The sequence below is a fragment of the Bidens hawaiensis genome, unplaced genomic scaffold, assembly GCF_021521415.1.
Source record: "Bidens hawaiensis isolate Kalapana, Puna unplaced genomic scaffold, B.hawaiensis_p1.1 tig00004733_1, whole genome shotgun sequence".
In the NCBI taxonomy this organism is placed as follows: Eukaryota; Viridiplantae; Streptophyta; class Magnoliopsida; order Asterales; family Asteraceae; genus Bidens; species Bidens hawaiensis.
In genome coordinates, this window is record NW_027491292.1 from 1,235,202 (window position 1) to 1,260,400 (window position 25,199).

Here is a 25,199-nt window from a genome sequence, read left to right on the forward strand (position 1 = left end):
AAATAACGGTTCCGGTATTGAAGTAGAGGAAACAGAAGCAGTGGAGCTGGATTCTGGGGTTGAAAAAGAAGTAACAAATGAAGTAATTGGACATGTTTTTGATACTCCTGATGATGCTTATGAATTCTATAATGGTTATGCGTTTTTACATGGTTTTGGAATACGTAAACGTGAGACTTATAAAAATAGGACAACAAACGAGGATTATCGAAAGAAATATGTATGCAATAAAGAGGGTTTTAAAGATTTGAAGTGTGATGGTTCTGCGGGAGAAGCTAAGAAACGTCGTAGGAATATAAGGACCGGATGTGAAGCGTTTCTTCGAATTCAAAAGGTAAAGATGGGAAATGGTCCGTTGATGCATTTAACAATGCACACAACCATGAACTAACCGTTACTCCAACCAAGGTAATGAAACATAGATCTCATGGGAAGTTTCACCGCTCACTGGTTTGCAAATCTCTGATGTTGGAACTTGGTCAATCCGGATTGAGACTTTGTCAAATCAAGAAGGTCGTAAACACTATGAAAAATCCAAGTGAAAATGATGTTACATCAAAACAATGTGCCGATATCTTAGGTGAACAACAAAACAATACAAGGGTAAAGAGTTTTATGGCCTCATTAAATATTTCCAAGATAAATTACTAGAAGGCCGCGACCTTTATTTTGTTGTGGACTTATTTGACGATGGGTCTCCTAGAAATATTTTTTGGGCAGATGGGAGATCAAGAGAATCTTATATAAAATTTGCAGACGTTGTTGTGTTTGATGTCACATATATGACCAACAAGTTTATGATGCCATTTGCTCCATTTGTCGGGGTGAATCATCACCGCCAGTCCATGATTTTTGCCGGTGGTCGTTGGAGAATGAGAAACAAGAGACTTTTGAATGGTTATTTCAAAATTTCTTAAAGTGCATGTTTGGTAAGCATCCATTGGCAATAATTACTGATCAAGACAAAGCTATTGGAAATGCAATTAAAAGAGTTTTTCCAAAAACCCGACATCGTTTCTGTTCATGGCATATAAAGAAACATCAGATTGAACATTTTCGAGCACTTACAGTTCGTTATAGTGATATTGAAGAGGCATACAAGCAGTGGATAAAGAGTAATACTGTTGAAGAATTTGAAAATCATTGGAAATTTTTATGTGGTAAATACGAATTTGAAAGTGGGAGTTGGATAACAGAGATGTATAAGCAACGCAAGTATTGGGCTAAAGCCTTCTTGAAAGATTGTTTTTTGTTGGCATGACATCAAGTGGAAGAAGCGAGAGCATTCATTCTTTTTTTGATGGATTTGTGAATTCAAATACCATGTTGAATGAGTTTGTAATCCAGTATGATAAAGCTATGCGTGCTGAAGGGGTTCCGAAAACGATGAAGACTTCAAGACCATGGACTCCGAGCTAAATCTTTCTTCTGTAAATATGATAGAGAAAAAAGCAAGTCAACGTTACACTAGAAAGCTCTTTGATATATTCAAGAAAGAATGGACCGAAGCTACCCTTAATTTAACCCATGAGACGATAAGCAAAACTTTAGAAGAAATTAAATATAAGGTTGGACAACTTGATATTAATAAAATATACTGGAGAACTGTTAAGTTTCGACTCTCGGATAAGATAGATGTAACATGTTCATGTGCAAAGTTTGAAACAGATGGGATATTATGCAAGCATATATTATACGTGTTGAAGAAGAGGAATGTTGAAACCATTCCTGATCATTATATTTTACCTAGGTGGACACGTGATGTAAGGTATAAGTCTGATAATCACACGATCGCGCTCGAAGACACAAATAATGGAAATGAAGTCAGTGCGTTAACTTTATGGTGTGTTCAATCAAACTTTAGAAAAGCAATCGAGCATGCAAGAGATTCCCCATGTGAGAAAGAAACTGAATTCCATCTTGGTAACTTTTTAGAAGAACAAAGCGTTCGAACACATTACAAACAGTTGGAATGCACTATACAGAATTCTAATGTGGGAAGTTCGCAAGTAAACTTGATGCCTCAAATTTCTATTCGTGATCCACAAATTAAAACAAATAACAAAGGTCGTCCCAAAAGTGCCACTAGAATCAAGTCTTCCCTTGAAGCACCAAAAAAAGAAAACTTTTTCTTACTGCAAGCAACCGGGTCATTACATCACCGGATGTCCGAAAAAAAAGAAGTTAAATATGTATTTACTGATAAATAGTGGTTGTTAGTATTGTACTTACATTAGTTTTTTTGCAGGACGATGAGTCGTTAGTAGAAACAGAAGGATGAAACGTGAATCGACTTGGGGACCGAATACTTTTGTAGATTTGCTATGGTGGCACTTCTTTAAGTAGTGTATGAAATAAACTTGTTTATGCCGTTTTTAGATCTTTGCAGTAGTTTTGATATTTTTATGGTAGTATGTTTTTTTTAACCTTTTTGAAACGAAAATGTTTGCAATGGTTTTGATAATTTAATGCAGCAATTTGAAATGAAACGGGCCCACAAATAGTAATATAAAACAAAACGAGCCAAATATAGCCGTATGAAGTTAAACGGGTGAACACGTAACAATATAAACTGAAACAGGTGAAAACGTAACAATATAAACTAAAACGGTTGAAAACGTAATAATATAAACTGAAATGGGTCCACATATAGTAATATAAAACCCCAAAATGTAGCAATATAAACGGGTCAAAAGGCAGCATGTTCATCATCATCATCATCATCATCGTACTCAGTGTATCCCACCAATAGCAATGCTATGGTAGGGTCTGAGGAGGGTAAGATGTAGACAGCCTTACCTCTATCCCATAGGGATATAGAGACTGCTTCCGGTGAGACCCCCGGCTCGATAGTAGTTTTGCATCAAGCCTTGGACATAAGGCACATAGCACTCAATCATCGGGACACCGGCTGATTGGTGTTAGACTTTTTGTTAACGGGCCAAATCCCGAAAGTCAAAGTCAAATTTGAAACAGTCAATGCATAAGCCAATGTTAGACTTATGGTCAAAAGCTTAGGTACTGGTTAATAAATCATAGTCAAATCCTGAAAGTCAAAGTCAAATTTGAAACAGTCAATGCATAAGCCAATTTTAGACTTATAGTCAAAAGCTTAGGTACTGATCGGTCACATTCACAATGTCATGTAATTAGTTGTTCTGGTAGATTTTGAAAATGTCAACAGTGGCTTAATTTGAGTTACCTACTTACCTTATTATTTTTGTAGGACAATCCTTTAACAAAGGTACCATACATCCCTTTTGGTTATGTTACCTTGTTAAAGTTTGCATTTTTCCAATTTTAAAACTTTATAATGCGACATCATTGGTGGAAGTTTTAGAAGATTAAAAGTGTTACAGGTTTGGATTATGTGCAGGCAACTATTGTGTCTGCTTGCGTTGGGACAAATAGGTGCATTGCATCTTTATAGGTGTTAACAAAGTACATAACAAAACATAACTTTTTAGATTTCTTGCGAATACAATGAAAACCGTTTACATGGGCATAAAAGTAACAACAAAAAATAGAAAACCTATCCAAACTATAATCAAGTATCTCCTCATTCGTCTTGCATCATCGTCACTTGCTTTCAGTGTGTTTATCTTCAAGTTTTTTTTTTTTATAAAAAAAAACTTGCCAATCTTGACATCTCTATGCAAAGTACCTTGGCTGTCCATAAAGGATTAGCAGACAGACCGCTCAGCAAGTTAGTACATGTCGACATTTCTTGGAAGAAAGATAACAATTCGTGGAGCTACCTCTTTAGCCATATTAAAGAGAAATCACCTGCACCCAAATTAAAAATGAATAAGTATATAAATAAACAGTCAATGCATAAGCCAATAGATTCGGGCCAAAAAATGTCGATGGTTAGATTAAGATCTATTCGGGCCAAAAAACCAAACCCATCATGTGGCTTGAGCATAATATTAGTGTCAAAGTTGAGCATAACAGTTGTGTGAACAAAATAACATCAGGGGTAGCTACACCTATCAAAATATCCATTTTATGATGTCCAGCGGTTCTAGAAGCATAGACGATCAGCCAACCTTTTCTCTCATTAACCCACGGGATAGAACGGTTACCAAACACCATAACGAGCCCAACCCACCCCGGATATACCCAGGAGACAGTCGTTTGACCTGCATCTACACCTGCACACAGCAACAAACATGCTAACCCAAACCAGAGCCCGCCCACCAGTAAAAGACAAGAAAATAAATTTTTGGACCGTGAGGGTAAAAATGGAACGGATTTTCATGAAATGGGTGATAAACGGCTCATCTCTAGGGTTGTCATTTTTAACCATAAACGTCCTTGTTTGTGCAGAATTATCCTTCACTGTTTTTTGCATCACACAATTGTAGTTTGAAATTGAACTACCATAAATCAAACTGAAACAGCAAACATTACATGTAGAGGAGAGTGTCCGTCCATCGTCTTCATTTAGGTATGTACCTAGAATAATTGAACTTCCTAGGGTTTGCAATGAAGGTCAAGAGAGCAGATCGAGAAATAGGAGATACAATCATAATCAAAACCTAATCGATTATTCAAGGGCTACATGAAATACCTTCAGGTCTGTTAATGAGCCTCAATCTCCGTCCGTTTGTGTTAATCGTCGATCATCATTGAAGTTTCTAGGGTTTATTATGAAGCATAAGAGAGCAGAGAGGAGATCGTTAGTTTTGAAGGGTGTTTTAATCCTTTTTAGCTTTTAGGTGTTTTTTTTTAAACCAAAGCTACGTAGTTTTGATGGGTTTTACGCGTAAGGTTGCACGGCTGACAGCACCGTATTCACTTTCCCCATATATATATATAAACGAAAACCCAAAAATCCTATGTGTCGTGATGTGGTCGCTCCACCCTTTTATGAAAGGCACAAGATTTCTTGATTTTTAAATACAGGCCTCTCATTGATTTAACCCAAATTCATGGGTATGGGTCTTACCAAAACCAGATAGCTCTAAAACGGGTTATAACATCTCATTAAATTAAAAATTAATCTTACCAATTATTTGATATGAAAATCCTACAAAATATGAATATGCTAAAATTTAATATCCAATTTAAAAACAAAAAGATATTATTTATAATTAATAAACAATTTTATAGTAAAAAAACATAAGCGGGTCATGGGTCACCAAATCCAGATAGTTTTTAAACGGATTATAACTTATCATTTATTTATGAAAGCCTTTTATCATCAAACCCTAAGCATATTATTAACTTTCTTACAATAAAGAAAATTAAAATCCAAAAGATAAATATTAAAAAAAGACAACCATTCTCTCAAGCCATCAGATTACTTTATTTGTAAATGAAGGTTTCTCACGCATTTGACCCGAATTCACGGGTAAAGGTCTCACCAAACCCAGATAGCTCTTAAACGGGTTATAACATCTCATTATATTAAAAAATAATCTTATCAAATATTTGATATGAAAATCCTATAAAATAGGAATATACTAAAAAATTAATATCCTATTTTATTTTAAAAAAAGATATTATTTATAATTAAGAAAAAATTTTATAATAAAGAAAATAAACGGGTAATATGTATCACCAAATCCAGATAGCTTTTAAACCGGATTATAACATATCATTTATTTGTGAAACAATTTCATCATCAAACCTAAAGTATGTTAATTATTAACTTTCTTACAATAAATAAAATTAAAATCAAAATATACATATATAAATATTAAAAACGAATAATATAAAACAAACCTGTAATATGGGGGATAAAATCTAGTATATATATATATATATATATATTGGCATGAAATACAGAAAGCATGCTTAAGCAAAAAGGAATTAATTTCCAAAATTTATGCAAGGAAAGTACAGATGAAACAAAGGTGGTGGAACTTTATAATGGGAAAGAATTCTCGCGTCAGAAGCACGGAACATTCGTGTCGGAGGCGTGAAATCCTCGCGGCCAAATCCTGGAACGCTAACAATAGCACATGCTCAGTTACAAGTTCCTCAAGTGAATTACTTTACAAGTTTTTACAAAAACCTCAAACTTTTCGCCTATATTGATTTTGGTTTGCATAGCAAACAAAAATAAAACAAAACGAAACGTATGAGTATATAAGATTTGCATGAAACGACACAAAAAGTGTTTATATTAATGCAAAAAATATACGGCTGCGTGCCAAACTTAAATGTTGGGAATCCTCATAAACCCATACGGCTACGCGCCAAACTTAAAAGGTTGAAAATCCTCATAAACCCATACGGCTTCGCGCCGAATACAAGAACGGACGCAGCTCCGCTCCGCTCAACACGCCATCATGATTAAACCTCTTACAACCCGAAGTAAAGTAGACATATATACAAAAAAGTACATTTGGGAAGTAACGGGTCGGAAAAACCGTACAAGCATTCCTGATAAGTCCAGAACTCCACCTAATCGCTTGCACGCCCAGGAGTAGCACTGGACTGGGGGGACTTGTGGAGGTAGGGTCCTAAATACCCGGTACGACCTTTTACTTATTGTGCTTTATATTATATTCGTTATATAATTATTGTTTACTAACCAATGCCCAATGGGCTGGGGGGTTGTGGAGGTAACCCCTAACCGGGCCTGGCCCAATACGGTTAGGGTTTTATGATGGTTGCCATGGAGTTCCTATATAAGAGGTCTTCATATCTCATTTGGGGGATCCCTTCTGGGACACTTGGCCTCCACATATATTTTTGAGTCTGTAAACAAGAGGAAACTCTTAGCAGTCACCTCCAACCCCCCCCCCCCCCCCCAATATTTCCATGGTAGATAGCTACCGGAGAAGAAGATGAAGTCGTGGTTCGTTCATCTCGAACACCGAGGAACATCGATATAGATCAGGTCAGATCCATTTCATGTTTCTTCACTTATTTATTAAAGTTTAAACGAACATAAATGAACGAACAAAACTTGTATTCGTTCATTTAATTAAATGAACAATTTTTTTTGCTCATGTTCATTCGTTTATTGAATAAAGGAACATAATTGAACTTCCAGCCGCACAGTCTACTGTTCAATGCCAGTTTTTGTCCTTTAAACCAATTTCGGCTAGATCATTGCTTAAGCCAATATAAGATTTAGATTTTGTATTTTCGGTGCGTATCGCGGTGGGTTAATTTGAAAATCGTTGCACGTTTGTTGGACCGGAATCGAGTGTTAGTGAAAACATTTTGGAAAACTGGGTTGGGATTGAAATTGGAGTTGAGTTGGTGAAAACATGATGTTGACACTGGAATTAGGGGTGTTAATCGGGTTTCGGTATTTTGGACACCTCTAACTGGAGTTGATGTTATTACTTGTTAAGTACTATTTAATCAAGGAGGCCCGTCTCCGAAAATTTTAATACCTCGGCCGAGCTGAAACAAAAATGCCCGTAAGCATTAACGAGTAACGAAATATATAAACCATTTTTTTAAACGACATTAAGGTTATAACAATAAAAATAACAAAAATATAGTAATAAATTCAAATATAATAATAGCTAACAAATTGTTTGATCACCACTTTAAGTTTATATTATCTAAATATCCAATTGTTCGACCGAATAGCGAAACAACCATAAAATAACATAGTCAAATAGTTAAAACTTAAAATCATACCTTGGTGAGTCACTGAGCTGATATGGCGGTGGCTGATGTTCTTTTTTGGTGGCGCCGACAGTGGTGGACTGATGGAGATGGTGGTGAGTGGTGACAGAGAACTAAAAAAGGAGGGTTGAAACTTGGAAGCGGGAATGAGAACGACGAAGCGTCGCAAGAGACCTTATTTTGATCGACACTTTCTTTATTTTTTTTAACTGATTATTAATTTTTTTATTATCATTGATTTTTTCGTTTTGGTTTGTGCCCAATAACCTAAATTTTAACCATTGGATTTAGAATAAAAATTTGTTTGGACCCAATAATTTTAAGAGTGATCAAAATCAATTTATAAATTATAATACATAAGAATTAGTTTTTAAATACATATAAATTATATACAAAAATTTTGGCCCCTTGCAAAAAAAGGGTCCCAGGCTCCCGGCCGAAGGTGGGCTCGCACACCTTGACCTTGAAAAGTCAATACCATCGTATTCACTGTTTGTTACTTGCACAAGAGGAAAACATGAAAAGTCAATAAACAAATAGAAAAAAAAATTAAAAAAATTTAAGAAAGTAAAGGTTCTTGGATTGTTCCTTTTGGTAATCAATCTTGATGATCAAGGCATAATGCTTATAAATAACATAGACTGGTTGTATAGTAATCATATAGTTCATCAGCATAAGTAAAATAATATAAGAAGAGAGTTGAGATGGGTAGTAAAGAAGTGAAAGTTAATAATCGGTTCTTGTCGGTAATTAAATCGATGCTTGGGAGTTTATTGTTTGAGTCGAACAAAGGTAAAAGTGACAAAGGCTCGGAAGCTGCACCCATGGGCCTTGGACCTGAGGCGACCATGGTTGCAGCTGCTGGACATTTCTCCTCAAAGGTTCGATTGATTTAGAAGGCGGAATATAAACCCGCCTTGGATGTTTTGAAGATGTTTCGCTGAATTCAAATATACGCGTGGATAGTATAGGCGTATAAACAATTACGAAATATGTTTAGTATGTGAAACTCGAGTTTTGGCTCTTTTATTAAATTAACTTCAATTTAAGCTCGGGTTCATGTTCAAGTTCATTTAACCTCAGTATTGTTCAAGTTTTAAAAGAGCCGATCTTGAGTAGTTCAAAGCAGGTCAAGTCGTTTAAACACGTAAACAAGTAAACATAGGATCGTGGAACCGAAGATTCACTGTTTCTTGTTTGCAGAGAAGGTAAATCGTCGAAAGTCAATAAAAACTCGAAATTTTAACCAATTTTTAAAAAAGTCAAACTTCTGGGATTTTTCCTTTGATTAATGAATCTTGGGTAATTAAGTAATTAAGTTTTTACATGACTTATAGTACACCAAAAACAATTCAGAGCTAATGTGCTCACATGTATAAAAAAAACAAGGTTACATCATTAAAAAAAAAAAAAATTACCCCCCCCCCCCAATTGATGTTCAAAATTACCAAAAATCACCACAAGAACAAGTCCCATCCTTAAACAAATGGAACCGAACCGCATCCCGAACAAGAATCTCCCGCTGCGTTATCTTAGAAATAAACTTAGTCGCGGTATGACAATCCCCACACACCCTCAAATTCTTAACAACCCGTATCGGCATACTCTCAGGAACAAATAATAACCCGAACGCAATCGCAAGCTTCTCACTATGATGATTAAGCATCATTACTTTTTCTGACTCGTCAACGTTATGAAGCGCAAATCTCATATCAGGCACATACCCTTCGCGTAACATCTTATTATTCAAAAATTCCAGCTCAGCGTATATCTGTTCTGAATATGGGCTCATTCGATCATCGGCTGAAAACACGTGCACTTTGTTTTTATATTTAATCCAACTAAAACCGGGCTCTTTTCGTATATTATTATGTTTCATTTCTTTTCTTAAATTAGCTACTTCATCCCATTGGCCTTTGGAAGCATACATACTTGATAACAGTACATAACTTGCAGGGTTATTGGGCTCCAACTCTTTTAAAGATTTTGCGGCCCATCGGGCCATTTCCAAATCGCCACGTGACCGACACGCACTGAGCAATGTAGACCACCCAAACGCGTCTGGGCTAACCGGCATATCGTTTATAAAGCCCCGAGCTTCTGAAAGAAGCCTGGCCCGACTATAAAGGTCAATCATGCAACTATAGTGGTCAGAACTCGGGTCAATCCCGTGCTCGTTGACCATTGACTTGAAATACTCGCGACCCTTTTCAACTAATCCCGCTCGACTACACGCCGAAAGTACACCGATGAATGTTACCGCGTCGGGCTTGAGTTGACCGGTCAACATTCGGTCAAACAAGTCTATTGTTTTACTAGCCTCACCAAATTGGGAATAACCTGAAATTAACGCGGTGTAGGACACTTCGTCTTTTATCTTCATTTCGTTAAACAACTGATTAGATTTATTAACAGACCCGCATTTACCGTATAATGTTATAAGCGCGTTCGACACGGTTATAAACGAGATCAAACCTGTAACGAGTGCTTGACCGTGAAACTGAGCACCTTCTTCTAAACTAGCTAAGTTTGCACACGAACTTATTATGCTCCCAAGCGTATATTCATCGGGTTCAATCCCGTTTCTTTGCATATCACAATAGATCTTTACAGCTTCTTCACTTTGACCGTTTTGACCATAACCGACAATAAGCGCAGTCCACGTTACAATGTTTTTCAACCTCATTTTACCAAACACTCTTTCTGCATAGTTTATATGCTTACATTTCAAATACATGTCAACAAGTGAACTACCGACATACACGTTATCTAAACCATCGTTTCGTATAATATACGCGTGGATTTGAGAACCTTGTTTAAAAGCCATACATCCTCCACACGCAGTCAATACGCTTCCAAGCGTAAACTGGTCAATACCGACCCCGTGCAGCCTCATTTCCTTAAACACATCAAAACATTTTTTGTATAACCCATTTTGCGCAAACCCCGTAACCATCGTCGTCCACGTGATCGAATCTTTCTCACGCGTACTATAAAACAACTGCTCCGAAGCCTCGATCATCCCACACCGAAGTAAACCCATGATCATCGTGTTATATGTTACCACGTTTCGTTCAGGCATTTCATCAAACACTCGCCACGCGTCGTTTACGATACCTGCTTTCGCATACATTTCGACTAACGGGCTGCCTACAAACACATACGATTCAAACCCGTGTGCCACTATCTGCCCATGAATTTGCCTACCCAACCCGACTAACCCGTTGTTCGAACACAATATAAGCATGGTTGAAAATGTAACCCTATTCAAACTAACACCATCTTTCAACATTAACTTATACGCCTTCACCGCTTTATCATCATAGCCGAAACGCGTAAAACCGGATATAACCAAATTCCACGACACCCCGTCTCGCTTCGGCATGGTGTGAAAGATCTTTTCCATGTCGAATAAGTGCCCGGATTTGGAATAAGCTGAAAGAACACTGTTCCATGAAAAAAGATTTGGTTGGGGAATTTGGTCGAACACTTGGCGTGCATAACTAATGTTTCCGAGTTTATGGTAACCGGTAATGATATTATTGAGCAAAAAGGTTTCAGGGTTTGTTAGGGTTTTGAGTATGAAGCAGTGAAGCTTCTTTACTTGAAGTTGGTTGTGGGTTTCACAGTAGAGTTTGAGTAAAGAACAATAGTGGTTTGATATTGAGGAAGACATGGTTTAATTTGTGGGTAATGATTTTGACTTTATATAGTTTATGATTTCTTACTATTAAACGGGTTGACGGGTCGACTCTGTTTAAGGAAGTAAATCTTTTAATTTTACTTCTCGAAGCCTGATTATTTTTGTGTTCGTTTATTGAGAAAATGAATATGTTTGTGTTTGTTATGTTCGATCGTTAACAAACTATCAATCTGTTTAGAAGCCCTTTTTATAATTTGTTACAAAGTATCATCGTCTTTTTAACCCATTTAAGACATTTACAACTTATGGTTTTCATTTTACAACTTTTGATCGTTTACTACCCATTTGTCGTGTTTACAACTTATGTTTAGTTGTTTACAATTAGATTACAACTCATTTGTAGCTGGCACCTTTTTATTGTTTACTAGATGACCCGCTTGACTCATATATATAAATGAGTTTCATGAGCTGTATAAGTGGTGGAAGGTTAATCAGGCATCATGTGGTGGCGTTGATAGCCGAAAGACAATGGTACATGCGCCAATCGGCCGGTGTGTCGATGATTGAGTGTTATTTGCTTATGTCCAATGCTTGATGCAAAACTACTATTGAGTCGGGGGTCTCACCGGAAGCAGCCTCTCTGTTCCTACGGGATAGAGGTAAGGCTGTCTACATCTTACCCTCCTCAGCCCTACCATAGCTTTGCTATTGGTGGGATATACCGAGTACGATGATGATGATGTTACATGAGTCGTATTAGGGTCACATGATATCTAGGTTAGTATTGATTTCTTTTATACAAATGGTACATCAAATGTGTACTGGCTCGTTAACTTTAGCCTGCCAACTAAAGAGCCAATAATTTGATATCAAGTTTATCTCAAGTTACTTTGACAAATATCTAGCACATTTGAATTCTTCTAACACAAACAGAAATAAGGATACTTTACTTAATTATTAACTTTTATTAACCTCTTAGCTAAATAAGGATAGTCAAGGCAAATGCATCTAAACAAGTTTTTATTCGTTGTAAATAGGAAACAATATCTAGTTATCGCAAACCATAATTTATTTCGCTTAAAAATTGTAATAATGAAATTTAGGTAGCATGATATGATCCACAAGGATGGCAGATGCATGCACCGTCATCACAATAAGAATCTTGACTATGACACCAATGGTTCTTGCAGATATCATCATCTTGACAATACCACAACAAGGATCTTCGTCTGAATGGTACATTTGGTTGCAGTATCTTTAGAATTCCAGGATGACAGATGCAACTTCCCGTATTAGTGTCACATATAGCATCTTCTGTTCCACAAAAGCTCGAGCAATAGTCAGGGTCTAGTGATGGGCTTACTGGGCTTGGAGATGGGCTTGGTGAGCCTGGTGTTCGGTATGCTGGGGTTAGAGATGGGCTTAGTGGTGGGCTTGTTGGGCCGTATGTTGGGCTTGGTGGTGGGTTAGCTGGACTTGGTGGTGGGTTTGTTGGGCTTGGTGGTGGGCTTTTTGGGCTTGGTGGTGAGTATGCTAGGCTTGGTGGCGAGCTTTTTGGGTTTGGTGGTGGGCATGATGGGCTTTCTGGGCTTGGTGGTGGGCTTTTTGGCTTTGGTGGTGGGTATGATGGGCTTGCTGGGCTTGGTGGTGGGCTTTTTGGGCTTGGTGGTTGGTATGCTGGGCTTGGTGGTGGGGGTTTTGGGTTTGGTGGTGGGCTATATTTGGGCTTGGTGGTGAGTATGATGGGCTTGGTGGTGGGCTTTTTGGGGTTGACGGTGGGTATGATGGGCTTGGTGGTGAGTACGCTGGGCTTGCTGAGCTCGTTTGTGGGCATGCTGGGCTTGATGATGGTGTACGCTGTGCATACGTCGACCACACTGCAGAAAGAAAAAAAAAACATATCATTAACTGATCAAATACAAAGATAAAAAAAAGATGGTTGAAAAAGAAAATGAAAGACCTGGGGCAAATAAGATGAAGATGGTGGGTTAAGAGAGCAAACTTGAAATGAAGGTACTCCATTAGGATCTATCTGTCGTCTTACCTTTTGCTTAATGGAAATAAGACTAAATTCTTGTTTCTATTTATAAGTACATCAAAACATAATATTTAATGTCTTATATTGCATTAATGGAAATGAAACATATATTAGTTTTAAATAAATATGTCTCGTATTATAGTGAACATTCTATACACTAATTTAACCCGGTTGAATATTATAAAAATAAAACGAAACATGTTTGCTTTGAATGAAAGGTTCGTTTCATCTAAGTTGATAAATGCACTAAATTAATTTCTGAAGTTCTCTATAAAATCTTAACATACAATATTTACAAAATCATATATGTTCACGAACTGAAAGAAAGTAAACCAAAACAAATGTTTGCGCATGTGCATGAACCAGATAACACAAGCCGGTGGCAGATCTAGTGCTGAATCCAAGATTTTATTCGTATTAAGTCTCTATTTTAAATACTTGATCAGTTTCATACAACTGGAATAAAATTTTCAATGTCGGTTTGGATCAGGATAGGAAATACAGATACTAGTAATGTAATATACAAATTGTAGGTTATAATCTTAATATGACATATAAACGAGGGTTAAGTATGAACAACCGAAAAGAATAGAAGGATGAATTGAAAAAAGAGTTTGAAAATAAATAAGATAAAGATGAGAGAATAAATTAAACGATTAATTTATTGTTAGAAGATATTATTAGAGTTAGAGATATAGTATATACAATATATTATGTGTTTTTTAGTATTATTAGGAATATGAATTAGAGTTTAAGTAGAAAACACGTTTAGGTTAGTATAAATAGACGTGTAGGATCATTGCATTTGATGTGGTTTTCGTTTTTAATTATATAGAAAGTGTTATACAATTATGCGTAATCAATTGTACAAATAAAACGAAACCGAACTCGAAACGATGAACAAATTACCGGATGAGATCACGAACACAATAAAAAGATTAGGGGTTTTTTAATCATGATCAAGAAACATATTACAGAATGAAAGTAATCAAAAGGTTATTGCAGAATGACCGGAAATCCAAAAAACTCACTATAAGCCCTAATCTCATCGGCTATATAAGCCAACGACCTTTAACAAACTCTTAAAAGCAAAGGTACATTCCGCGTTACAAGTTTCAGCATCTACGCAAGTAGCAAGGGAACTTCTCTTTCCATCTTACTATAACTTTGCCCAGTTGATAGTTTCAACACATGAACCTCTTAACTAACTTGTAACATTGTAAACGATTTAAAATAACTGAATTAATTGGATGCAAGCCATATTCTAACAATCTGCCCCTCTTGCCTTAGTTAAAAAAGCACCAACTTTTAAGCTATTTAAGTAGTTAGTAAAACCAGAACCACCTAGAATCTTTGTGAGCATGTGAGTTTCTTTATTTTCTGACAAGATTGCTTCAATTCTGACTTCACCTGAATTTACAACATCTCTGATGAAATGAAGCCTCACATTTACGTGCTTTGTTCTCTCATGGAACATCTGATTCTTTGAGAGATGTATGGCACCTTGATTGTCACACATAACAACAGTTTCAATCAAATTATGCCAAGATCAGAGATAAAACCTTTCAGCCAAATTACTTGACAGCTTTTGTTAAGGCTATATATTCTACTGTGATTGATAAAGTAACAATATGTTGCAAGGTTGACTTCCAGCTGACAAACCATCAAATACTTTGAAGTTTGAATGCACATGTAACTGACCCTCCCTTGTCAGGATATTTTGCAAAATCTGAGTCAACATAGCATAACACCTTTGTCTATGATGAACTTGATCCACTATAAATCAGACCAACACCTCTAGTACTATTCAAGTACCCCATGACCTATTTGACCCCTTCCCAATAAACCTTACCAGAATTGGCCAAGTATCTGCATAATACACTTTTGACATGGGTAAATCTGTGTAACACCCACAACATCATAATGACACATTATACTGTGTTGATATTATTGATTCCATCATGAGTTGTGATGCGAGATATTTCTGTAACATCTCGGATTTTTCGTTTACATATAAACCGACCTGAGAACTTATTTGGACTTTATTATTAATCATATTAAGTATTTAAAAGTATTTAAAGTTTAGTATTTTCATTTTATACCCTTTATCTTTTCTAAGTTGTTTAAGATTTGAATTAACTTTAAAAATACTCAAGAAATAGCAATTTTCTATAATTTAGGGACCATTATTGCCAAAAATTAAAATCTCCTCCCCAACCCCCGGAGCTCCGTGCGATGGGATCTCCATGGTTTGGCCGCGCAGCGGTGGGACACCTGATCAGTTCGTTTCATCTTTGATCATTTCCTAGTTCGTTTTTGGCTCAAAATCATTTATTTTAGGACATAATCAAGAGAATTAAGGTCCAAGAAAAGGATATTAACTAAATATACTAGTCCATACTCTAAAATACTGATCATGAACGAAATCTACAACTTATTTCACTGATTTAATCATTAAATGCATATTCGGTTTCCTAAACGAGTGAATTTACTAAATGTAGTCCGTTTTTGTAATCTCTATATAAACACATTATAATTATCTGCCACAAATCTCTATCCTAACCCTAGAGAGACCCCCTATCCGTCACCTACCTCTGACCATCACCAAACCCTTCGGTTTTTGCTTATTCGTTGAAAATACAATGCTTGTTCGTTTGACTTTGCATGCGTATGGATCTTTGACTCTTCGTTTCTCTTGATCCTTTCACTTTCCGGGTAAGTTGTAAACATAGGAATCGTTCATATATATTCCCTAGTCGATAACCTTCAATCAATTTCGGTGGTTGAAGGGTTTTGACCGGTTAATTCGCTTAAAACCCGTTAAAGGGCAAAACAGTCAACAAGTTTGACTTAACGTTTTCTCATACTTCTGGTCGGATTCAACGTTCGGTCCAGAAGACTTTTATACTCATAACGTGATTTTAAGGCTACTGACCAAAACCTGACTTCCGACTCGATGTTCGGATTCTGGTCAGTACCTGCTCGCTTAAACGTTTAATTCAACATAACTAGAGTTCTACTCATCCGTTTGAATTGATTCCAGCGGAATTAAGTTCGTTTTTATTTATAGTTTCATATCACAAAGTTTCAGGTTCTGATTATCTATCTCGTTTGACGCGTTAGTGGACGACTCGCTTAAACCTTACTCGTTTATTCGTAGTTATATTCACTTGCCTTTAATCTAAGGTGAGTTTTATCATTTCCCTAGTTTACTCAGTTTTCTAAAACGTATTGGGGACATGCGTATATCATACTATATATATATATATATATATATATATATATATATATATATAAAACAGCAAACGTGTAGTTGTGTGTGATTAATCAAATATACTTGTTACGTGCTTACTTGTTTATGTGCAATCGTTTGACATATCCCCTTGGAGAGGGTTCTCATATTATTGACCACCACCCGATTCGCTTGGCAACGGTCTCATTATCATTATTTGCTCATGGTTGATTTACCAGCGCCCGATTCACTTGGCAATGGTTTAGTCGACAACTTATTTGCTCATGGTTTGATTTAATTACCGCATATATTACGTTTTGCTTAGTTATCATACTATATCATATTTATTATATTAATCTTATTTTATTGCAAAATTGGTGATAAACTCACTTAACATGTGTTGTTGACAAACTCTATTTTCTACGCATATGCAGGTTGCTTGAGTTGAAGTTTGGACACTTAGAAAGTGTGACATTTGAGCCAAAACAAGGTACACCTCAGTATGTATTTACCGATTAAGCAAATAAACGCCTTTTGCATAACAAACGAATGATTAACCGAACGGGTCTGGTTATGACCCAGATATCTCGGGGGGCCATCTATAAGTGATATACGATCTATACAAGCTAAAATATTAGAAATATGGTCTTAGTTTGATAGCAAACAAGTTAAACGAAAACATGCTCGTTTAACTACCCGCTATAGATTTAAACGCGAAAGATAGTTACAAACCAAACATTGTATCATCCGTTAAGCCGAAAAAGACTTACCAAACACTTACTTGAAATGTTTTAAGCAAACAGTGAAAATATTTTTGATTTTTACAAACATATAGTATGTTTTTATAATTTTACACAAAACTAGCCGAAAAACACTTATTTTCGCGCTGTTTAACGCACCCGATAAGTTTTTCGCGCCAAAAACCGAACCCGAACTAAATTTGGACCAGGCTTTTCGTATCTGGGCTTGAGAAATCAGAAACTTGGGCCAAAATGGGCCCATGGACCTCCGATCGCAACAGCAGCCCCCCCCCCTTTTGGTCCTTTCACATATAAACTAGATCCAAGACATTTTCAACATTTTTTTTCTTGAAAACTCTGGATACAAGCTCTGCTCCAGCCAGAAAACCTTCAAACCCTAAGGTAAGGAGCTTAAATAAGTAGCTTTTGTACTTGTTTAAACTTGTTTAATACCATAAAAACATGTCTTGGTTACTAAAAATCATTCCTAACCGTGTAAAAATCCTAAAAATGGTCCATTAACATGTTTTGATCATACACATGGTAAGGAACCTGTTTTGATAGTTTTTTCGGCCATAAACACGGATTAAAGGGTTGAAACGGCGTTTTTACGGTTCAAAAGGTCGTTTTTGTGCACTAGCCGAAACCCTAAGTTAAGGGCTGTTATGTTGATGAAATATTGCTTGGTTTGTGATATAGGACTTGTACCTAGCTTGCTTAGAAGCACAAGAACCTGAAAAATTGATTAAAAAGTCAGAAACGAGCCAAACCCGCTAAGGTAATGCCAAAACACTCGCTTACGGGCTATTTAGGTTAAGGTTGTGATGTGCATATTGTTAGGACTTGAAATTTTGCAGGAACATCAGGGACCATGTCAATGAGTCCCTGTTCAAATTTGGTAATTTTTCGACCATCCGATAATATTTGGCGAATTTATTACCGAATTGGGACGTTTAATTGGGAAAAATAGCTAAAATACTTCAAAAATTATGAAAATTTTCTGGGAACTCAAATTTCAGATCACATATGAATTTTGGGATCATTTAGAGAAGTTTAAAGGTGTTTTGTTTATTTGCGTTCGTGTGAATTTTTATAGCCGAATTTGGGTCGAAAAGAATATCGCACGAGCTTTTTATATTCTGGAATTGTTACAGGTTGATTTGGGACATGATTTGAGCATTCAGGAATTTTTGTGGAATTTTCGGAAATTGTTTGGGGTAAACGGACGATTTTCAGGCGAAATATAGCTGATAAAATGAATTTTTATAAATTAATAAATCAGTAAATAAATTCCAGAAATATTTTTATAAAAATCTACATATTTTAATTGATAAGTGGTTAAATTTTCATAATTTAATGATTAACAGTTAATTAATTATGCTAATCTGAATATTAAACAAATTCAGTTTTTATAAAAACCGGCAAGTTCGCGACTAGTGAATCTGCGGGAATATCAAAACACCAAGAGTGATCAAAAATCATATTTTTGGACTAATTAAGTAAAAATGAACTTTTCTATGAGAAACCTTGACAATCCGGGTGGATTGTGCGCGTTTCTTCTCAAATCAAACTGAATAAACGGAAACGGGCCCCATGGCTAATCCGGGACCCTAATAGGTGATCCTTCTTTATAACTTAATCATTTTATTAACCAATACATTTACTCAAGCTTATTTTTCCATAACTGTTTTCTGAACGCGTAAACGAGCAACTTGGCCCAGCTGGGAAAACGGGAATCTGAGCCAAGTTCGGTTTTGAGTATTAGACATTGAACAACATCACAACCTAAGCCTATTCCCACTTTCTGGGCGTTCCAGCTACACCCAGATTAGTTATACAGCCCAGTTTAGTGTGGAGATTATAATAATATTAAAATATTAATATTATTATAATATTGATTATAGGAACTACTGATAGCGAACCGAACAAACCACGAGCTGATACAGAAATGAATATCTAGTAAACCGTGAGTTTCATGACCCCACTTTTAAACTGTTTTACGAACTTTTTGGGTGAAAAGCATGTTTGCTTATATCTATATACTTATATGAAACATGTGATGATGTGAATTATCTAAGTGCTAACACACGAAAGTCCCCACGATCAAAGTGATTAACTTCGAGCCGGTGGCTTGTGAATACTATTGGTTTGACAAACCCAGGCGGGGCCAGCACGGTTGCTGAGATATTATCCCGTTTGCACATGTCCATATTTTTTACGAATCAGCTATGTAGTGTTAGACATAGCTACCAGGTCATGTTGTTGGCGGAATTGGGCCACAGTGGTTGATTGAGCGTGGGAAATGGAGGCACGCAGCACGAACAGTCCAGGCTTCACTGTAGCTTAGCATAATTACATCACATACATCATTTACATACATACATACTTATTTCATGATTACAAGTGCTGACTTGTGAATACTCATTACTGTTTTCTTGAAACTCGTGAAACTCACCAACTCTAGTAGCTGACCCGTTTTAAACTGCTTTTCAGGTGTACCTAAATCGGAATGATTGGGTGATCTGTCACTTGTCTGAAGTGTGTGGTTGATGCTATGTGAACAGAAGCAAAGGCGTTAGTAGTAAGAACGTTTAGTTAACGAACTGGTTTTGTTTGTACCACCTAGACTGTAAAACAATGATAGAACGAAGAAATGTAATATAATGTAAATTAGTTTGTAATGTTTCTTTATAAACAACGTATTGATACCAGAGGTGTCTGTTACATTCCCGTTTTACGCTTCCGCATTGTGCTAGTCGGGGTGTGACAGAAGTTGGTATCAGAGCCATTGGTTATAAAGGATTAGTTTATCCCTTAGGGTACCTAAAATATAACCGTAGGCTCGATTAACTATGGGAAATATTTAAATAATAAATTAATATAATATACTGATGGATGTCGGGATGAACTAGTAGGGCAAGTGAGTTATTATGGTCCGGAACATAATAACAGACTTGCTTGTACGAGGGAATTTTGGGAGAAGTCGCGGAACGTGTGGTTAGGTAAAAATGGCAACATATGTGTACAAAAGGTAATGTGTAAGTATATATATATGTAACGCTCATACGTGCTTATGTGGAACAAAGTGTATGAGTACGTGTACGTACGATACTGTTGATGACGGTACTTTTTACTATGAATATTATATTCATTTATATTCAATATTGATTTAAATAATAATAATAAATAAAAATTTTAATAAAACTAATATTATATTCTGATATAATTAATATTAAAATTGGTTTAATTAATTAATCTCCTCGACAATAGTTAGCGATAGCAATAGATATTATTCTTATAACTAACCTTTGTGCAGAGTCATGCCAAGGAATAACGACTACGTACCGGAAGAAGAACCGGTAATATCTGTAGAGGAGGATCCCGATGAAGAATCAGAGGAGGATCCAGAAGATGAGGATCCAGAAGAGGAGGACCCAGAAGAGGAGCCGGAGGAGGAAGAGGAAGAGGTGGAAGAAGAAGTTATCTATAGAGAGGTACCCAGGAATGTGCCTGATCTATCTGGTTACAGATGCAATAGTTATCCACCCAGGTCACCACGCAGGGATCAAGACGAAGTTAACAGTCAGTATCGTTCACTTGCTAGAGTAGCCAGATTACCCACTCCACCTATACACCTGTCGCCGACGACTTCAGCTACTGCGCGAGTCCGGCAGACTGCTCGTATTAGGGTAACCCCGATTGACCCTACCTCGATTCCATTCAGATCTACCCACGACCGGGGAGGACCTTCACGTCCTAGGATAGTTACTTCATCTTCCCGTTCATTGAGTATACCTACCCCTCTCCCTGACCTCCCAAATGCAAGAAACAACTCTTGGATGGCTGTCCTGACTGACCATGTGATAAACCACTCGATACCCATAGCTAACATTAACCAGGAGAGGAGGGACCTGACCCAGTACTTATCGACGTTACATCAGATAGTACTGAACTTGCAGCAATCAGATGCCTACCACCACTGTTGTTTGAATAGGGTGACAGTTCGGCTGTGGAACTGTTACTGGGTGATTACGGTGCTGTTATTTTTATGTTTGTGGCTAGCCTATCGTCTATATGGATAGATGCGGAATATTACAATTATGTGTACATGATCTTTTGATACTCCATGTATGTATATAGTAGTATGTTATGTTAACGTGGAGCACAATTTTGTACATTATTACAAGCACTGACCCTTATAGGGTTAAGTTTAACCGTCACTTAGTGACAGATTTTGATATATACATGCAAGCACTGGCCTTTATCAGGCTAAGTATATGTACTTTTTCATATTAATGTACAGAACAATTTGTGAAATGTCAGTATGTTATATGATTTACCTGTACAACATTTATTGTGATTACTATTACACAGTGCCGTAGACTGGAATTAGTACTAATTAGCTTATATTTGTTTATCATTATAGAATGGCCCCAAAGAAAGCAAACCCTATGACTGAGGCAGAAATAGCCGAGATGATTGCTCGGCAAATGCAGGCAGTAATCCCGCTTATTGTAACACAAGTAACTGCTGGTGTTAATGCCAGTATACAAACAAACCAGCAACAAAACAATAATGCTCCCCCAACCAACAATGAAACAGTTACAAATAACAATCCCTCACCTAATACAAATGCCCCTACCAATGCAAATAATCCCCACCTGATGCAAATAATGTCAACAAAAATAAACCCCCACCGAACCCAAACAATAACAAAAACAACCCTAATCCCCCTCGAAGGGAATATTCGATCAAAAACTTTATGGCTTGTAAACCGATTGATTTCAAGGGCACTGAAGGGCCAAACGGGTTAATCAAATGGATCGAAAAGACTGAATCTGTCCTCAATATCAGCAATTGTCCACCCGAAAACATTGTCAAGTATGTTGCTTCTACTTTTACGGATCATGCTTTGATGTGGTGGAACACTACGGTACAGATAAAAGGTCAAGATACGGTGAATCGCATGACATGGGCTGAACTCAAAACACTGATGCTGGAACATTTCTGCCCAAAGAACGAAATTCAAAGATTAGAACACGAACTTTGGAGTTTGGAGATGAAAGGAGCGGATCATTTGGGATATACGAACCGCTTCAATGAACTAGCTCGCCTAGTACCATGGTTAGTAACTCCTGATGATAAACGAGTTGAACGTTACATTTTGGGTTTAGCCCCGGAAGTGAGGAGTTTGGTGAACTCCGTGGGTCACACATCGTTCGAGAATGCTGTGACTCAAGCCGGCATTGTGACTTTTGACTTGGTAATAAGTGGAGTGTTGAGAATGGCTGGGGAATCATCGGGTATGAAGCGAACTAATTATAGATCAGGGTCACAAGGAAGGCCAGTAAATAAGCGTGCACGCCCGACAATACAAAATTATGTCATGAGTAGTTCTGAGGTGAAATGAGACAGGTACAAGGGACCGTGGCCAAAATGTGATAAATGTAGTTTTCATCATGTGGGCGAGTGTAGACCGATAATATGTCAAAGGTGTGGAAGGACTGGACACAATGGCGGTCCCAATTGCCGAATCGGTATGGAGATTGTAAACCGACCAGCCCAGACATCCCAACCCCGTCATCCCCAACTACCGAGACCACAACCAATTCGTCAGCAACCAGCTCAGCAAAACTCAACTGTAGTGAATCGCCGTGCTTGTTTGAATGTGGGAGCACGGAGCACTTTAGAAGGGACTGCCCCAAACTGAATCGAGGAGCAGTCACTGGTCGAAACCAAGCATCGACTTCAAGTGCGTCTCGGGGACGCGCGTTTGTTATTGGGTCAGGAGAAGCACGACAAGACCCGAACGTGGTAATAGGTACATTTGTTGTTTCTGATCAATATGCTTCTGTATTATTTGATACTGGTGCCGATAGAAGCTTCGTTTCCTCTAGTTTTGTATCCTTGGGTAACATGCCAGTTAGTGAACTAACAAATCCCTATACTATAGAACTCGCTAACGGTAACTCTATAACTGTCAACCAAATAGTCCAAAACTGTTCCATTATTCTTAATGACACTCCATTCCTTATTGACCTACTCCCGGTAGAGTTAGGAAGTTTTGATGTTATTGTCGGCATGGACTGGTTAACCAAGAATAAGGAGGAGATTGTGTGTAACGACAAGACGGTTAAAATTCCACTACCGAATAGTGAAATGATTATGGTACAGGGAGAGAAGTCTGGTTCGATTTTACCTCTTGTGTCTCATCTTAAAGTATTGAAATGTTTACGCCAAGGTTGCATGGCATTTTTGGCAAACGTGACTATAAAGAACCCTGATGAGAAACGCATAGAAGATATACCTGTTGTACGTGAATACACCGATGTCTTTCCTGATGATTTACCTGGATTACCACCGAACCGACAGGTTGAATTCCACATAGACTTAATTCCAGGATTAGCCCCTATTGCTAAGGCACCTTACCGGCTGGCACCTTCTGAAATGCAAGAATTATCCAACCAGTTGCAGGAGTTGTTAGATAAGGGTTTCATTCGTCCTAGTTATTCTCCTTGGGGAGCACCGATATTGTTTGTGAAGAAGAAGGATGGAAGTTTTAGAATGTGCATCGAATACCGAGAATTAAACAAAGTTACCATCAAGAACCGATACCCTCTTCCACGAATAGATGACTTGTTTGACCAACTCCAAGGGGCAAACTATTTCTCGAAAATTGACCTTCGATCTGGTTACCATCAAGTTAAAATCCAAGAAGAAGACGTGTCTAAAACGGCATTCCGAACTCGTTATGGCCACTACGAATTCTTAGTTATGCCGTTCGGACTGACTAATGCTCCCGCAGTTTTCATGGACCTTATGAATCGAGTTTGTAAACCGTACCTCGACAAATTCGTTATCGTGTTTATTGATGACATTTTGATATATTCGAAAACCAATGAGGAACACGAGCAGCATTTACGAACTATTTTGAAGCTGTAGGCAGGAAAAGTTGTATGCCAAGCTGTCAAAGTGTGAATTTTGGCTACAAGAAGTACAATTTCTAGGGCACGTTGTTAACCGACATGGTATCCATGTAGACCCGAGCAAGATTGAAGCCATCAAAAACTGGCACGCCCCAAAGTCACCGAAAGAGATCCGCCAATTTTTGGGATTAGCTGGCTATTATCGGCGTTTTATTGCTAATTTTTCCTGCATAGCCCAACCTTTAACTCTTTTGACTCAAAAAGATCGCGCTTATGTGTGGGGAAAAGATCAAGAAGCAGCTTTTCAGTTGCTAAAACAGAAACTATGCCAGACCCCGATACTGAGTCTTCCAGAGGGAACTGATGATCTGGTAGTTTATTGTGCTGCGTCCCGGAAAGGTTTAGGGTGCGTACTTATGCAAAGAAACAAAGTCATAGCATACGCTTCTCGACAATTAAAGGTGCACGAAAAGAATTATACCACCCATGATTTGGAACTAGGCGCGGTTATTTTCGCACTCAAGATTTGGAGGCACTATTTGTATGGCACCAAGTGTACAGTATACACCGACCACAAAAGCCTACAGCATATTTTCGACTACAAAGAACTAAATATGAGGCAGAGGAGATGGGTAGAATTGTTGAATGATTATGACTGTGAGATTCAATACCATCCGGGCAAGGCTAATATAGTAGCAGATGCTTTGAGCAGAAAAGACAGGATCAAACCACTACGGGTCCGAGAACTTGGAATGATCATCCAAACCAGTCTCACCGAACAAATTCGTATTGCTCAAAACGAAGCTCTGAAAGGAGATCACTTAGAAGATGAAAACTTGCATGGGACCGAACAACATTTTGAAGAAAGAACTGACGAAATTCTATACTACAAAATCGAGTTTGGATTCCCACTTTCAGCAATCTGTGTGACTTGATCATGGACGAAGCCCATAAGTCCAAATACTCCATTCATCCTGGAACGGATAAGATGTACAAGGACTTGAAGGAGTATTATTGGTGG

At 37.4% G+C, this 25,199-nt stretch overlaps 1 pseudogene; it reads right to left on the minus strand.

The window, feature by feature from the left end:
- Window positions 1-9,043: 9,043 nt before the first annotated feature.
- Window positions 9,044-11,354, minus strand: LOC143627754 (putative pentatricopeptide repeat-containing protein At1g68930 pseudogene; annotated as a pseudogene).
- Between the last annotated feature and the right edge of the window lie 13,845 nt (window positions 11,355-25,199).